Genomic DNA, 18,915 nt, shown 5'->3' with positions numbered 1-18,915 from the left:
TGACACAGCATAGCCTGGAAGGGGTGCTCTGTGGGTCTTGGAACTAGACTTCTGAGGAGCAAGAATTGGCACTGGTGCTAATATCACCTGGAGTTTCAAGTTAAATCTTTCCTGAAAATGTTTGAAAAGCTGCAAAATATGTCATCTGCTGCTACGAGAAAGAATTCCTATTGTCATGTTTAAGAATTATTGATAACTCCCAAATAAAGCAGGAGACAACCCAACAGGAACAAAATGGAAAAGAACAAATTCCTCCTTTTTCCTTCAGCCTTGTAGGATTCCCCCAAATCTCTATTGGTAGAACATATCATTAAACCAGCTGGAAAAGCAGAAACATAGTTTGCAGAGTACCAGTCCCAGTATCATAACTTAGATTACAGAACGATGGGTTCAGTGCTCAGAGGCAATATCTTACTAGCTGGTAGAAATAGTCTTAGAATAGGCTGCTATTTGTATAATGCAGCTGAATATTACTGTAGCATACAGAAATGTGATTTTTCAAGGTTCGCATATATAAATATTGACAACTAACATTTTATTGTTCCATCCTGGCCATGTCTATTATATCACAAATTTTTACTATCAAATTAGAATCAAGTAAAAAACTGTGCTCAATACTCCTTCCATTCATTCATCTCCAAGGTTGAAGTTTTGATATTTTCATTATCTTGGATGTTGTTGCATCTTAAGCTTCTATTATGCTCAAGTCATTTTCTAGAAATGACTTTTACTGGAAAGGTTTGTGTAAGATTGGTGTTTATCATTTCAAATGCTTGGAAGAATTCACTCATGAAGTCTACCTTTCCTGAAGTGTTCTTTGTGGAAATGATTTTAATTACAGTTTGATATTATTAATAGGGAAAGGGTTATACAGATTTTATCATTATTTTTGAATCAATACTGGTAGCTTTTATTTTTGAAATGTAGTCCTATCATGGCAAATTGATAAATTTAGTGATAAGAAGTTGTTCAAAATATCCTCTCACTACCATCTCTTTAATATATATATATATATATAGGCTCTGTGGTCCTGACCCTTTACTTCTGATATTGATAATCTATGACTTCTCTTTATTTTATTAGGCCAGAATAACCTTGATGCCAAAGTCTGATGAGAACTTTACACAAAAGTTAAATAATAGGAAAATCTCTCTTGTAAACATAGGCACAAAAATTCTAAATAATACCATAATAATTCACATCTAGACTATATATAATTAAGAATAGATTTATTTAATTATTCAGCCATTTATTTTATTAGTTACTAATTCCAAGAATGCAACTTTGATTTTATTACAAAATAATAAAATTGTTTTACCATAATAGCAAAATGAAATAGAATAAATTGTATCATTCCAATAAAATCATATAAATATTTCATAATATTTAACACATATCCATAATTTAAAAAATAATCCAAAAAATCCAAACGAGTAGCAAAGAGGAGAGAAGAGAGGTTCCTTTCTTTGGTAATGAACAGAAAATATCAAATTTATTAGTGAAATATTAAAGGCACTTTTCTTGACACTGAGAACAAGACTAGAATACCTACTACCACTATTTTGTTCAGTATTGAAGTCACAGACTCTACAATAATGTGACCTAAAGAAATAATAAAATACGTAAATATTTATTTACAGAAACAAGAAATAAAATTGCTTTAAGTGACAGATGATTTGATTGTGTACATGAAAAATCAAAGTTTCTCTATATAAATCATTAGGTTGAACCAGATTCAAATTCTATTTGACTATTTTTACTATCATAACAATAATTTTATATGGTTCTATCTAATAACAGAATTAATAGGTAAATGCATCAAGAGCTCTAGAAACAAGGTAAATATACAAAAATAAATTTTATTTTTAGGTCCATTAAAAAATTGGTAAATAATATAAAATTTAAACATTCAAAATAGTTTCATAAACATTAATTATCTGGAAATACACAAGAAGTTTTAAAAGCCTCTGAAAAAAACTACAAAATATCTCTGAAAGAATTAAAATCTGAATAAATGTAGCAGTATGCTATGGTCATGAGAAACAAATATTTGTTTCTCATATTGAAGACTATTCAATATGAGACTATTCTCATATTGAAGACATATTTGTTTCTCATATTGAAGACTAAATATTATACAGAAGTCAGTTTTATTTTCATACTGAATGACAGTGTCAGTGCAAGACTTATCATATCCCTACATTTTCTGGTAAAAAGCAACAAGCCACTTTTACATTTTACATGGAGATATAAATACAAATAGCCAAGAAACGCTTGAAGAACAACGAAGTTTGGAGGACTTACATTGTGATATATCAAAACTTTTGTAAAAATACAGGCAAATAAACCAATGGAGAACTATAGAGAGTACAAAAACAGTTCCAGTGCTCGCTTCGGCAGCACATATACTAAAATTGGAACGATACAGAGAAGATTAGCATGGCCCCTGCGCAAGGATGACACGCAAATTCGTGAAGCGTTCCATATTTTTCAGGCGTGTGCCACGAGCGCCACCTACTGGGCAGGATAGGAAGAACAGAACCCAGAGATTGCGCAGAAAAATCTTTCAAGCTGTGGGGTCAAACACCCGGGGAAACCTGACTAAATGCCCAGACGCCAGCAGAAGATAACGGATCACGCTCAGAAAATTGAACATATGGCCCAGTCAAATGAAGAAACCAATAGTTCAAATGAGATACAGGAGCTGAAACAACTAATGCTGAATATACGAACAGAAATGGAAAACCTCTTCAAAAATGAAATCGATAAATTGAGGGAGGACATGAAGAAGACATGGGCTGAACATAAAGAAGAAATAGAAAAACTGAAAAAACAAATCACAGAACTTATGGAAGTGAAAGATAAAGTAGAAAAGATGGAAAAAACAATGGATACCTACAATGACAGATTTAAAGAAACAGAAGATAGAATTAGTGATTTGGAGGATGAAACATCTGAATTCCAAAAAGAAACAGAAACTATCCGGAAAAGAATGGAAAAATTTGAACAAGGTATCAGGGAACTCAAGGACAATGTGAACCGTACAAATATACGTGTAGTGGGTATCCCAGAAGGAGAAGAGAAGGGAAAAGGAGGAGAAAAACTAATGGAAGAAATTATCACTGAAAATTTCCCAACTCTTATGAAAGACCTAAAATTACAGATCCAAGAAGTGCAGCGCACCCCAAAGAGATTAGACACAAATAGGCGTTCCCCAAGACACTTACTAGTTAGAATGTCAGAGGTCAAAGAGAAAGAGAGGATCTTGAAGGCAGCGAGAGAAAAACAATCCGTCACATACAAGGGAAACCCAATAAGACTATGTGTAGATTTCTCAGCAGAAACCATGGAAGCTAGAAGACAGTGGGATGATATATTTAAGTTACTAAAAGAGAAAAACTGCCAGCCAAGACTCCTATATCCAGCAAAATTGTCCTTCAAAAATGAGGGAGAAATTAAAACATTCTCAGACAAAAAGTCACTAAGAGAATTTGTGACCAAGAGACCAGCTCTGCAAGAAATACTAAAGGAAGCACTAGAGTCAGATACAAAAAGACAGAAGAGAGAGACATGGAGAAAAGTGTAGAAAGAAGGAAAGTCAGATATGATATATATAATACAAAACGCAAAATGGTAGAGGAAAATATTATCCAAACAGTAATAACTCTAAATGTCAATGGACTGAATTCCCCAATTAAAAGACATAGACTGGCAGAATGGATTAAAAAACAGGATCCTTCTATATGCTGTCTACAGGAAACACATCTTAGACCCAAAGATAAATATAGGTTGAAAGTGAAAGGTTGGGAAAAGATATTTCATGCAAACAACAACCAGAAAAGAGCAGGAGTGGCTATACTAATATCCAACAAATTAGACTTCAAATGTAAAACAGTTAAAAGAGACAAAGAAGGACACTATATACTATTAAAAGGAACAATTAAGCAAGAAGACATAACAATCATAAATATTTACGCACCGAACCAGAATGCCCCAAAATACGTGAGGAATACACTGCAAACACTGAAGAGGGAAATAGACACATATACCATAATAGTTGGAGACTTCAATTCACCACTCTCATCAATGGACAGAACATCTACACAGAGGATCAATAAAGAAATAGAGAACCTGAATATTACTATAAATGAACTTGACTTAACAGACATTTATAGGACATTACATCCCACAACAGCAGGATACACCTTTTTTTCAAGTGCTCATGGATCATTCTCAAAGATAGACCATATGCTGGGTCACAAAGCAAGTCTTAACAAATTTAAAAAGATTGAAATCATACACAACACTTTCTCGGATCATAAAGGAATGAAGTTGGAAATCAATAATAGGCGGAGGGCCAGAAAATTCATAAATACATGGAGGCTCAACAACACACTCTTAAACAACAAGTGGGTCAAAGAAGAAATTGCAAGAGAAATTAGTAAATACCTAGAGGCAAATGAAAATGAAGATACAACATATCAAAACTTATGGGACGCAGCAAAGGCAGTGCTAAGAGGGAAATTTATTGCCCTAAATGCCTTTATCAGAAAAGAAGAAAAGGCAAAAATGCAGGAATTAACTGTCCACTTGGAAGAACTGGAGAAAGAACAGCAAACGAATCCCAAAGCAAGCAAAAGGAAAGAAATAACAAAGGTTAGAGCAGAAATAAATGAAATTGAAAACATGAAAACAATAGAGAAAATCAATAAGACCAGAAGTTGGTTCTATGAGAAAATCAACAAGATTGATGGGCCTTTAGCAAGATTGACAAAAAGAAGAAGAGAGAGGATGCAAATAAATAAGATTAGAAATGAAAGAGGAGACATAACTACTGACCTCACAGAAATAAAGGAGGTAATAACAGGATACTATGAACAACTTTACGCTAATAAATACAACAATTTAGAAGAAATGGACAGGTTCCTGGAAAGACATGAACAACCAACTTTGACTCAAGAAGAAATAGACGACCTCAACAAACCAATCACAAGTAAAGAGATTGAATTAGTTATTCAAAAGCTCCCTAAAAAGAAAAGTCCAGGACCAGACGGCTTCACATGTGAATTCTATCAAACATTCCAGAAAGAATTAGTACCTACTCTCCTCAAACTCTTCAACATAATCGAAGTGGAGGGAAAACTACCTAATTCATTCTATGAAGCCAACATCACCCTCATACCAAAACCAGGCAAAGATATTACAAAAAAAGAAAACTACAGACCAATCTCTCTAATGAATACAGATGCAAAAATCCTCAATAAAATTCTAGCAAATCGTATCCAACAACACATTAAAAGAATTATACATCATGACCAAGTAGGATTCATCCCAGGTATGCAAGGATGGTTCAACATAAGAAAATCAATTAATGTAATACACCATATCAACAAATCAAAGCAGAAAAATCACATGATCATCTCAATTGATGCAGAGAAGGCATTTGACAAGATTCAACATCCTTTCCTGCTGAAAACACTTCAAAAGATAGGAATACAAGGGAACTTCCTTAAAATGATAGAGGGAATATATGAAAAACCCACAGCTAATATCATCCTCAATGGGGAAAAATTGAAAACTTTCCCCCTAAGATCAGGAACAAGACAAGGATGTCCACTATCACCACTATTATTCAACATTGTGTTGGAAGTTCTAGCCAGAGCAATTAGGCAAGAAAAAGAAATACAAGGCATCAAAATAGGAAAGGAAGAAGTAAAACTATCACTGTTTGCAGACGATATGATACTATATGTAGAAAACCCAGAAAAATCCACAACAAAATTAATAGAGCTAATAAATGAGTACAGCAAAGTAGCAGGCTACAAGATCAACATTCAAAAATCTGTAGCTTTTCTATACACTAGTAATGAACAAGCTGAGGCGGAAATCAAGAAACGAATCCCATTTACAGTCGCAACTAAAAGAATAAAATACCTTGGAATAAATTTAACCAAAGAGACAAAAAACCTATATAAAGAAAACTACAAAAAACTGTTAAAAGAAATCACAGAAGACCTAAATAGATGGAAGGGCATACCGTGTTCATGGATTGGAAGACTAAATATAGTTAAGATGTCAATCCTACCTAAATTGATTTACAGATTCAATGCAATACCAATCAAAATCCCAACAACTTATTTTTCAGAAATAGAAAAACCAATAAGCAAATTTATCTGGAAGGGCAGGGTGCCCCGAATTGCTAAAAACATCTTGAGGAAAAAAAACGAAGCTGGAGGTTGCACTGCCTGACTTTAAGGCATATTATGAAGCCACAGTGGTCAAAACAGCATGGTATTGGCATAAAGATAGATATATCGACCAATGGAATCGAATAGAGTGCTCAGATATAGACCCTCTCATCTATGGACATTTGATCTTTGATAAGGCAGTCAAGCCAACTCACCTGGGACAGAACAGTCTCTTCAATAAATGGTGCCTAGAGAACTGGATATCCATATGCAAAAGAATGAAAGAAGACCCATCTCTCACACCCTATACAAAAGTTAACTCAAAATGGATCAAAGATCTAAACATTAGGTCTAAGACCATAAAACAGATAGAGGAAAATGTTGGGAGATATCTTATGGATCTTACAACTGGAGGTGGTTTTATGGACCTTAAACCTAAAGCAAGAACACTGAAGAAGGAAATAAATAAATGGGAGCTCCTCAAAATTAAACACTTTTGTGCATCAGAGAACTTCATCAAGAAAGTAGAAAGACAGCCTACACAATGGGAGACAATATTTGGAAACGACATATCAGATAAAGGTCTAGTATCCAGAATTTATAAAGAGATTATTCAACTCAACAACAAAAAGACAGCCAACCCAATTACAAAATGGGAAAAAGACTTAAACAGACACCTACCAGAAGAAGAAATACGGATGGCCAAGAGGCACATGAAGAGATGCTCAATGTCCCTGGCCATTAGAGAAATGCAAATCAAAACCACAATGAGATATCATCTCACACCCACCAGAATGGCCATTATCAACAAAACAGAAAATGACAAGTGCTGGAGAGGATGCGGAGAAAGAGGCACACTTATCCACTGTTGGTGGGAATGTCAAAGGGTGCAACCACTGTGGAAGGCAGTTTGGCGGTTCCTCAAAAAGCTGAATATAGAATTGCCATACGACCCAGCAATACCATTGCTAGGTATCTACTCAAAGGACTTAAGGGCAAAGACACAAACGGACATTTGCACACCAATGTTTATAGCAGCGTTATTTACAATTGCAAAGAGATGGAAACAGCCAAAATCTCCATCAACAGAAGAGTGGCTAAACAAACTGTGGTATATACATACGATGGAATATTATGCAGCTTTAAGACAAGATAAACTTATGAACCATGTAATAACATGGATGGACCTAGAGAATATTATGCTGAGTGAATCCAGCCAAAAACTAAAGGACAAATACTGTATGGTCCCACTGATGTGAACGGACATTCGAGAATAAACTTGAAATATGTCATTGGTAACAGAGTTCAGCAGGAGTTAGAAACAGGGTAAGACAATGGGTAATTGAAGCTGAAGGGATACAGATTGTGCAACAGGACTAGATACAAAAACTCAAAAATGGACAGCACAATAATACCTAATTGTAAAGTAATCATGTTAAAATACTGAATGAAGCTGCATCTGAGCTATAGGGTTTTTTTTGTTTTTGTTTGCTTGTTGGTTTGTTTGTTGTTGTTGTTTTTTACTATTACTACTACTTTTATTTCTTTTCTTTATATTAACATTTTATATCTTTTTCTGTTGTGTTGCTAGTTCCTCTAAACCGATGCAAATGTACTAAGAAACAATGATCATGCATCTATGTGATGATGTTAAGAATTACTGAGTACATATGTAGAATGGTATGATTTCTAAATGTTGTGTTAATTTCTTTTTTTTTTTCGTTAATAAAAAATAAAAATAAAAAAAAATAAAAAAAAAAAACAGTTCCACACATAGTCATTTGATCTATGCCAAAAGTGTTTGTGATGCAGTGGGGGAAAAGGTGTTGTTCAATAAATAGTGCATGATAAACAGGTTATCAATATGTTCTGCTTTGTATTTTTAGAACTTGACCAATTGTGTCAAATTAATTAAGTTAATTTCAGGTGGATTATGAACGTAAATGTGTGAAGAAGAAATTAGACTATATCTTAAGGTAAAATCTTCATTGCCTTGGAAGCATTAACATTTCTTAAACAAAAGCACTAATCATAGAGGTAAAAATCGATAAACTCAATGTTATTAAAGTAAATATTTGTTTCTCAAAAGATATATGGACTGAAAATTAAAGTAAATATTTTGATTAGCAAAAGATAGACTGAAAATAGAGGCCACTGAATGAAGACATTTACAATATACACAAACAATTTGTATTCAGAATATATAAAGAAGTCTTACAAATCATTAAGAACAGGAAACCCAATTAAAAATTGGCAATACAGTTAAACTGATACTTTCAAAGTAAGATATAAAGCCAAGAGGCTAATGCAAAAAAAGCTCGATATCATGAGTTATTTAAAAAAATTCACATGAACCACAATGAGATACCAATAAATTTTGATCAGAATATCTAAAATTAAAAAAGGACAAGACATATCAATAAAGCAATGGAGTAATTGTATATCTCATACACTGCTGGAGGGTGTGTATATTTATACAAATACTTTAGCAATATCCATGGCTAACCATATATGCAGTACTTCCATTCTTAATCATAGCACCAGTAGTAAATGTTCATATATGTTCACTACAGACTTGTACACAAGGTTCCTAGCAACATTATTCTTCAAAGTTGAAAATTTGAAACAACCCAGATGTCGCTCAATACTACAGAAGAAAAATAAATTTTGGTATATCATACAAGTTTGTGTAATATATAAAAAAGGAAAAAATAAACTTTTAAATGTCATTTAAAGTTTAAAAAAAAATCAAATATCTAAAGAGAGAGAAAAAAGCTAACCAGAACAAAATCCTGCACTGCTCTCTTTTGCTTCTCTTTTTATCTACAGTCTTTTCACTCAGTGGTCCCCAAGTTTTCCTAGGACTCTCTCAACATAGCGAGTCACAGAGTGGGGAAAATCTTTTCATTTTGGCGGGAAAGACTCTGAAATCTAGAAACAGTTAATGGCCTGCTTGGTCCTTCATGGTATGCCCAAGGCTCCAAATTTAATCTCTTCCTCCTGCTCTATGCCCAGGAGATAAACAACCCCTGCTGCTCATCTTTGTGTTCAAACCTAGAGTATATTTTAATTTTCTGGCTAGTTTTCTTAGCCTTGGCTCTTTCTCTTAAGATACTTCATCTTGATTTGCTGATTAATTAGCATTTATTGAACATTTGTCTCTTGTAGACCCCTCAGTCTGCTTTCCATCCTGTGGTTTAGCTCCCTACTGGTAAAGAAGGATATTTCCTGTGGCAGATCAAGATATTTTAAGATGTATTTAGAAAAAAATGTAACAGAATATGGAGCTTATTTTCCTACTTGAGAGTAAAAGATATACTTATTTAAACACTTTGAGTTCAGCATTTTTGAGAACGCTTGATCTAGTTATGAGAGTTTATATGTTCATACTTTGGATGTAGAGCATACAAGAGTTTGTATGCTTTCCTGCTTTTTTTGTTCACCTTTTTGTCTTCTTCCCACTAGATTTGAAATAAGAAATGCATGTCATTATCACCTTAAATTCACCAGAATGGCAGCTCAAAACCACTTTCCTAATCTTATCATTAGAATGCTCAGAACATCTTTTGTGTATTTCCAGAGTTTGTAGGCTTACTAATTTTCATGTGCAAAGTTCTGGGTTTTGACGAGAAAATGAGATTTCTTGTTGAAGACTATTAACCCCATATGAGGTTTCTATAGTCAGCAGGAAAATTTTTCCCTAACTTGTCAACCTGGCAGAAAGCAATCTTATGTACAGCCTCCTCTGTTAAAAGCTGATAAATAGACAGTGGATAGCTTTAAAATCTTTAACATGGAAGGAGTTTGGGATTTGCGTCTTTATTTTTTTAGAGTAAGCAGAGAAAGTTTATTGAATACACATGTAAGAACGCATGTGGGCCTTCTTGCAAGAAAGTAAAGATGAAAGGTGAGAGGCAATAGGCAGCATGGGGGTATTTGCTTTTATATATTAGCTTTACTTATTCCCTTTCCCCCTTAACTTGTTCAAGGCCTTCTTTACTCCTCCGTTCTCTGCAGGGCAGTGCCTGACAGTAGATCATACATTTGGGTGGGTCAGTTGGCTTCACCCTTTGCCACTGATGACTTGATCAGGTGTAGGGTCTTTGGCTCCACCCTGCTCACAGATGCCTCAGGTGGGAGTCATTTGGCTCCAGTTAGGCCAGCTGCTGCCAGGTTTTTCCATATGTGAATAGCCTCCAGGAGGGGTGTCTGTGGGGACACAGGCCTTCTTGACTTTGATTAATTGTTCAGGTTCAAGGACTTCTCTCCCTTCTTAGGTTCTACCTTGCCTCAACTTCCCCCTCAGAGAGTTAGTCTTAAAGGGTGCTGAGGGATGAGGGTCTGTCTTCTGTATCTGCTTCTGGCTTGGAGGGGGTGTAGGCTCTGCCTGACAGGGTGCAGAACTTTCTGGCTATCTCTTTTAAGTTAAGAGAGGAGGAGTCCAGAAGGGCAATTGGAATGGGTGAAAATCCTCCCATTAGCATTGGTCTGGTGTGAAAGGTTCTGGTCTAGAAGAAATAAATTTGGTGAGAAGCTTAAAAATGCAAGGGCCAATCAGCAGCAAGAGGATAGAAGTGAGCGGCCCTAGGAGAGGCATTAGCCAAGTGAGACTAGGGAATAGGGAAGGAAATGACCATCTTTGAGGCTTAAGAGTGAATCTTAAGAGTGAAGCATGAGCATTGAAGAAAGAAAGAAAGAAATGGGAACTCCTCAAAATTAAACACTTTGTGCATCAAAGATCTTTGTCAAGAAAGTAAAAAGACAGCCTATACAAGGAGACAATATTTGGAAATGATATATCAGATAAAGGTCTAGTATGCAGAATATATAAAGAGATTGTGCAACTCAACAACAAAAAGACAGACAACTCAGTTACAAAATGGGCAAAAGACATGAACAGACACTTCTCAGAAGAGGAAATATAAATGGCCAAAAGGCACATGAAAAGATGCTCAACTTCCCTGGCTATTAGGGAAATGCAAATCAAAACCAGAATGAGATATCATCTCACACCCACCAGAACGGCCATTATCAATAAAACAGAAAATGACAAATGCTGGAAAGGATGTTGAGAAAGAGGCACACTTATCCACTGTTGGTGGGAATGTCAAATGGTACAACTGCTGTGGAAGACAGTGTGGCAGTTCCTCAGGAAGCTAAGTATAGAATTGCCATATGATCCAACAATACCATTGCTAGGTATCTACTCAAAGGACATGAGGGCAAGAACACAAAAGGAGATATGTACACCAATGTTTATAGCAGCATTATTTACAATTGCCAAGAGATGGAAACAGCCAAATGTCCATCAACAGACGAGTGGCTAAGCAAGCTGTGGTATATACATATGATGGAATATTATGCAGCTGTAAGACAGAATAAAGTCATGAAGCATGTAACAACATGGATGAACCTTAAGGACATTATGTTGAGTGAGATTAGCCAGAAACAAAAGGACAAATACTGTATGGTCTCACTGATATGAACTGATATTAGCGACTGAACTTGGAGAATTTCAGTTGGTAACAGAGACCATCAGGAGATAGAAATATGGTAGGTAGATATTGGATAATTGAAGATAAAGGGAAACAGATTGTGCAAGAGGACTGATTGTAAAAATTCAGAAATGGATAGCACAATAGTACCTAAATGTAATACAATAATATTAGAACACTGAATGAAGCTGAATGTGAGAATGATAGAGGGAAGAGTCCCGGAGGCACAAATGAAATCAGAAAGAAAGATAGACAATAAACACTGAGATGGTATAACCTGGGAATGCCTAGAGTGTATAATGATACAATAGTGACTAAATGTGCAAATTTAAAAATGTTTCTGCATGAGGAAGAACAAAGGAATACCAATAATGCAGGGTGTTGAAAATAGATGGTAATTAATATTTTAAAACTTTAACGTATGTGTGAGACAAGCAAAAAATGTTTATTTGGTACAAAATTTATGTTTTGACTAGTGCATTTCCTAATATAACTTATGTGGACAGCTTGATCGAACACCATAGTACTTGGAACCTTGCGTGGGGCTTGAGATTTTGTAGGTTTGTCCAGAGTGATGCCCAGATAAATCCCAGAGTGATATGAACAGTGAATAGGGAAGTATTTGCAGAGTCCCCTAGGGGGAATGGTGAGAAAGGGGGAAAATTCAACTTCCCCAAGTGGAGAATTCTTGATATTCTCACAAGCAGTGGGGACAGACAAAGCAATAGGCTGAGCCCCAATCTTGGGGTTTGTTCATATGAAACTTAACCCCGCAAAGGATAGGCTAAGCCTACTTAAAATTAGGCCTAAGAGTCACCCCCAAGAGAACCTCTTCTGTTGCTCAGATGTGGCCTCTCTCTCTCTCGGCTGACATAGAAAACAAACTCACTGCCCTCCCCCTCTCTATGTGGGACATGACTCCCAGGGGTGTGGACCTTCCTGGCAACATGGGACAGAAATCCTAGAATGAGCTGGAACTCGGCATCAAGGGATTGAGAAAATCTTCTTGACCAAAAGGGGGAAGCAGGGGTGGGGAGAATGAATCTTAGCTGGACTAAGTGGGGAATACAAGGGCACATGTACTAAGTTAAGAGGTGCAGGAATCAGGCTTAGAAGGGCTCGATTTATCGGGCTGTGGCTTTGGCTGCTGTGTTGGCCTGATTATTTCCTCAAGAGATGTATTATTTTTTGATGGTTAGGGCAATTACAGCTATTTCTGTTGGCAAGAGCATGGCATTTAAAAAATTGAGTATTCTTTTGTGATGTTTAATTGAGAGAAAGCCTCACTCTTTCTATACTGCTGTGTGAGTATGCAGGATTAGGAAGGCATATCCTTTTCCTTTTTTATTTTTTTTGGTTTTAGAGCTCAGGTGAGGGTAATTAATTTTACCTTCTGAGTTAAGGTCTCTGGGGTAGGGTTTTGGCTTCACCTTAGTTTGTTTTGTTAAATTGGTAGCCCCTATTGCTTAAGAGACTAGCAAGAGTTTCTGAGGTAGGGAAGTTTAATACTTTTACTTTTTCTTTAGTCCCTCAAGGGATTTTGCAAATAGTAGGTTAAATTGGATAGTGCGGTATAGAAAACTTACAGCTTTTTAATGGGAGCTGTATGGAGTAATGCTGACTTTTAGAGCTAGAGAACATTAATTATGAGTTTTAGGTATCACACAAATAGTTAAAGTTTTAGGGAATTACTACGTCAAAAAAAGAGTGAAGCATTTCAAAATTTAGAGATAACAGCTAAAACTCAAGTAAATGTGACTGCTATAAGAGCTTACAATTTAAGCCTTAATTATTTTTTAAACTTTTAAAAATTGTATAGTATAACATATATGCAAAGAAAGAAAAAGCAATGGTTTTGAAAGCACTCTTCAAGAAGTAGTTACAGGACAGATCCCAGAGTTTGTCGTGGGCTACCATACGAATCTCTTAGATTTTTCCTACTAGGTGCTCCAGAACATTGTGGCTAGAAGGGATCTATATATATATATATTTTTTATCATCACTGTTTTTAGTTTGCTAGCTGCCAGAATACAACATACCAGAAACAGAATGACTTTTTAAAAGGGAAATTTAATAAGTTGCTAGTTTACAGTTCTAAGACCAAGAAAACATCCCAATTAAAACAAGTCTTTAGAAATGCACAATCAGAAGCATCCAGGTAAAGATACCTTGGTTCAAGAAGGCTGATAAAAGTTCAGGGTTTCTCTTTCAAGTGGAAGGCACATGGTGAACACAGTCAGGGTTTTTCTCTCATCTGGAAGGGCACATGGCAAACACGGCGTTATCTGCTAGCTTCTTCTCCTGACTTCCTGCTTCATGAAGCTCCCTGAGAGGCATTTTCCTTCTTCATCTCCAAAGGTTGTTGGCTGGTGGACTCTGCTTCTCAGTGCTATGTCATTCTGCTCTGCTCTCTCTGAATCTCTTTCATTCTCCAAAATGTTTCCTCCTTTATAGGACTTCAGAAACTAATCAAGGCCCAACTAAATGAGTGGAGTCACACCTCCAGCTAATCCAGTTTAACAAGTACTCTTGATTAAATCACATCTCCAGGGAGATGATCTAATTACAGTTTCAAACATACAATACTGAATAGGACTTAGAAGAAATGGCTGCCTTTACAAAAGGAGATTAGAGTTAAAATATGGCTTTTCTAGGGTACATACATCATTTCAAACCAACACAATCACAATCAACTTTTTTTCTTTTTTGTGAACAACAACACATATATACAAAAAAAAACAAAACAATAAATTTCAAAACTACACCAGAACAATTAGTTGTAGAACAAATTTCAGCGTTTGGTATAGGTTACAATCCCACAATTTTAGGTTTTTACTTCTAGCTGCTCTAAGATACCAGAGACTGAAAGAAATATCAATATAATGATTCAGCAATCATACTCGTTTGTTAAACCCTACCTTCTCTGTATAACTCCACCATCAACTTTGATCTTTCTCCCACTCTTTAGGGATATTTGGGCTATGACCATTCTAACTGTTTCATGTTGGAAGGGGCTGTCAATAATATGGGTAGGGAGATGGAACTAGCCGATGTTCTGGAGAGGCTGGGCCCTCCCGGTTTCAGGACGTACCTGGTCCAGGGACCCATCTAGAGATTGTAGGTTTCTGGAAAATTACCCTAGTGCATACAATCTTTGTAGAATCTCGTATATTGCCCTAGGTGTTCTTTAGGATGGCTTTAATGGTTTTGGTTGGGGTTTGGCAAGTTATGGTAGGTAGCAATGTCTAACTGAAGCTTGCCTAAGAGTGACCACCAGAGTAGCCTCTTGTCTCTATTTGAATTCTCAACCACTGATACCTTATTAGTTACATTTCTTTCTGCACTTTTGGTCAGGATGGAATTGTTGATGCCACAGTGCCAGGGCCAGACTCATCCCTGGGAGTCATCTCCCACACCACCAGAGAGACTTTCACCCCTGGATGTTATATCCTACGTGGAGGGAGGGCAATGAGTTCACTTGCAGAGTTGTAAGCCTTAATTATTTATAAGCATTTTAAACGAAGCTACTTGTAGAAATAAAGGTATATAAGACAGTTGTCTTATACTGGGATGATTAACTACAAACCATAGCTGAAGTTTTGTCCTTTTTTACCTTTACACATTTACTAGGGTTGCTAATTAGGAGGTAGAATATAACTTACATGCTTGTGTTGTTCTCTTTTAATATCCTGTTGGTTGAAGATGAAGTTTTGACATAGCTGACCATGTGTCCTTTTAGGGAAGCTTTGAAGTAGTGTAAGTGACGGGTAAATTTTTCTGTTTTTATAATTTGTAATTTTTAACTTTATACAGATTAGTATTAGGATAGAACATTAAGTTTTTAGAATTTTAAGCAACTTATAAATATATGAAGATCAAATTACTTACATAAATTTAGCTAACAGAGAGATAGAAATATTTTTTAATTTTTGTAATACTTTTTAAATGCTTTTTTGTGTAAAATGGTAAACTATTTTAGCACCTTACTTTAACAAGGTGAGAGAACAAATTCTTTGTAACAGCTTCCCTTTAAGAGTGGGAAGACTTGTTTTCTGAAATAAAGGACAAGGTTAGCATAAACATTAATAAGGGTATTATTCTGATATAATATAAAATTTTTATATTTTAGACAGAGTACTTAGATGATTTTTATATTTTAGACAGAGTACTTAGATGATTAAGAAACAACTTTTTATAATTTTTTGTTAGGTTGCAAAACCACCAACCTTTGGAGCTAACCAACAGCAATTGCTTTAAGTTAGAAGAACTGCAATGTAAATAGGTGATTCAAGGAATTTGTGTGTGCAGAGGCAACGTTCAACCCTCGTTTGGAAGTCAGAACCTCTAAGCCTTCCTGTCCTTGGCTTATATATGCTTGTGTAACTTGCGACCAGGTGTTTCACATAAAGCTAGGATTATTTGCATCTATAATTATCTGTTGACTACTAATTAATGGGCATATCCCTGGAGTTGTATAATCCTATGTTGACGGCATACTATTTCATACATTGCATGTTCAAAAATAATGGAAAGTCTCTATGCTAATAAGGCAGTGGCCACCTTAAGGACAATTTGGAGGCTTTTGCACCTATGCTTGCAATGGGTTGAATCCAGTTTCTCTGCTTGACTAGAGAAGCAGAATGCAGTTAACTGCAAATGTAGGATGTTAAGCCTGAGTATAGGTTATAATTTACGTACGTTTCATTAGTTTTGAATGTTGGGCTCTTGGTACCCTATATTCCATAGTTCTTGCCAGCTACCAACTTCCCCTATGGAACTGTGACAGTTTCTTTGTAACCCTAGTGACTCTACTGCCATCCCTCACAACCACTCCAATAACTATCCCCTTTTCTATAGGGTAGATGACAAGCCTGTCAACTTGGGGTTGCAGAAGGGCAGTGATCTTGAGTCTTCTGTAGTGATTTCCAGCTGAATTAGGGCAGAGATTTAAGGAAGGGGAGCAGGTTGGAGAATGAGGGTCTGGTTGACCAGGGCTGAAACTTTCAGGTGAATAAAGTTTTGAAGACACATGAATAAGGATGGGACAGAAGCACAGAGCAGGGTGATAAGGATGAGGAGCCCAATTAAGGACAAAAGCAACTTAGTTAGGGACTTGGGTATCCAGGAGATAATGATTGTTACAGATTCACCAAGGATATATATTCCTTGTATCCAGGAGATAATGGTTGTTACAGATTCACCAAGGATATATATTCCTTGTATCCAGGAGATAATGGTTGTTACAGATTCACCAAGGATATATATTCCTTGCCAAGTTGTTGAACTACTCCAGCCCAAGCACAAAAGGTTCCATGGTGTCACAAGCTGACACCAGTGTTCCAGGCTTTTGTAGGAGCAAGGACTGCTGTGTAGGTGTTTTACAGGGGTAAACACAGACAACAGTTGGTGATGTTCTGTGTCATCGGAATACTTCAGAGGGTGGGGATTAAAGAGGAACAAGGAAGTTCTCCTACGTTTCAAAGAGAGCCTGTGGGGTAAAGAAGAGCAGTGAGTATAAAACAAAAAATCCCCTGGGTTATTGAATTGGCCCATCTGCTAAAGGTTTTCTTTTGAATAGCCATTTCAGCCTGTCTAAGGGTTCAGCAGTATATTACGAGTATTTTCCTTTTTACAGGTGGGTGTCTGGGATTTCAAAGTCTGGTGTGATCCATGGTTTTACTCAAGTGTAGAGTGTACCCAAGGCTTGATACCCTGTAACTTGAGAGAAGAGTGTGTGGTTAATAAAACATAATAGGGTGGTGTGACAGTGGCTCAATGGCAGTATTCTTGTCTGCCATGCCGGAGACCTGGGTTTGATTCCTGGTACCTGCACATATGCAAAACAAAACAAAACAAAAAACAAGCCAGAGGCTTTTCCCCTTAGGTTTAATCGGGTTCTCTGGCAGGCCTTACTTCCAGGTTTTAAATAGAACCTAGTCTCCTGCCTTGAATATATGCAGAGATATATCAGCTGGAAAGGCAAGCCTCAGACTGCTAAACTGATGGAGTACTTTGAGGGTTTCATTAAGTTTTGGGGCCCACTTATGGAGGGCTCCATCTATCGACAAGGGCAAAGGGCATGGCTCTTTGGGTCCACTCAGGAAGGGCCCCCATACATTAATTCAAAGGGGCTTAAGCCCAGGACCTCACATGGACTCACTGTAACCCAGAAAAGTACCATGGGCAAAGCTTGAGTCCATGATATGTGGGCTTCTTGGCAAATTTTGCTGTTGGATGTCTTTAAGGTATGGTTCATGCATTGCACTTTTCCCTAAGACTGGGGTCTCCATGTAGCATGAACTTTCTACTTGATTCCAAGATGGCAGCTAAGCTGCCGCACTGTTTTGGAGATAAAGGCAGGCCCATTGTCTGGCTGGGGAAAAGCAGGTAGCCCAAATCTTGGTATGATTTCCTGTAGGAGACATTTACAAATAGTGGTATGCCCTTCTTTCTGGCAGGGGAAGTCTTCAGGTCATCCAGTAAAAGTGTCCATGAAAATTAGAAGATACTTGAAATTCCATCAGACTCTCAGCCTTATGGTGAAGTCAGCTTGCCAATCTTCAGCAGGGAAGACTCATTGATATTGAATTGCAGGTGGAGGTTTTTCCCTCCTGCTGTGAGGATTGTTTAGCTGACACTATAGGCTAGAGAGCACAGCATGGGAGGTTAGACTGGGTCCAGTAGCTGTTCTCAAGATGAGTTTTAGAAGCACCTCAGCCGTAATGTGAGTGGTTTCATGATACCCACTTCATGATGGGCCAAACAAATTTTCCAGGGAGCAGGATTTTGTTTTCAGCATTAGTTTACCAGCCACTATGAGTTCTTCAGGTATAACACCAATTTTCGGCTCAGGTTAAGTATTCAGGTTTTAATACATCTTGGAGTTGCTGAGCCACAAGAGGTCATATGTGGCATCCATGGTACATAGTTCTTGCAGCTGTCTTGGTGGCTAAGTCAGCTCCTTGATTCACTGAGGCAATGTACGAATCTCCTTTCTGATGTCCTCAGCAGTACATGACTGCAAGCTGGGCAGGCAGCATAACAAACTCAGATAAGTATGCAATTTTTTCTGGATATTTTATAGTTTTGCTACTTGCAGTAAACAGCCTGTGTTTTTTTCCAGATGGCTGTGTGTGCATGAAGGATGAGGAAAGTATATCTACAGTCTGTATAGATAATGACCTGCTTCTCTATACTCCTTTGTAGGGCCCAAATTATGGCCAGCAGTTTTG

General features: G+C 36.8%; 1 long non-coding RNA gene and 1 other non-coding gene across 3 annotated transcripts in view; both read left to right on the top strand.

The window, feature by feature from the left end:
- The window catches only part of LOC143684756 (uncharacterized), a 588,096-nt gene that overhangs the window by 490,108 nt on the left and 79,073 nt on the right, over positions 1 to 18,915 (top strand). The gene's annotated exons all lie outside the window — the stretch shown is intronic.
- LOC143685245 (U6 spliceosomal RNA) lies at positions 2,385 to 2,491 on the top strand. The gene has a single exon (XR_013176494.1). It is a non-coding gene; the product is annotated as a U6 spliceosomal RNA (small nuclear RNA).

Source organism: Tamandua tetradactyla, chromosome 5, assembly GCF_023851605.1.
Source record: "Tamandua tetradactyla isolate mTamTet1 chromosome 5, mTamTet1.pri, whole genome shotgun sequence".
Lineage (NCBI taxonomy): Eukaryota > Metazoa > Chordata > Mammalia > Pilosa > Myrmecophagidae > Tamandua > Tamandua tetradactyla.
Note: the sequence above shows the minus strand (reverse complement) of the source record. Positions and strands in the feature narration are given on the sequence as shown.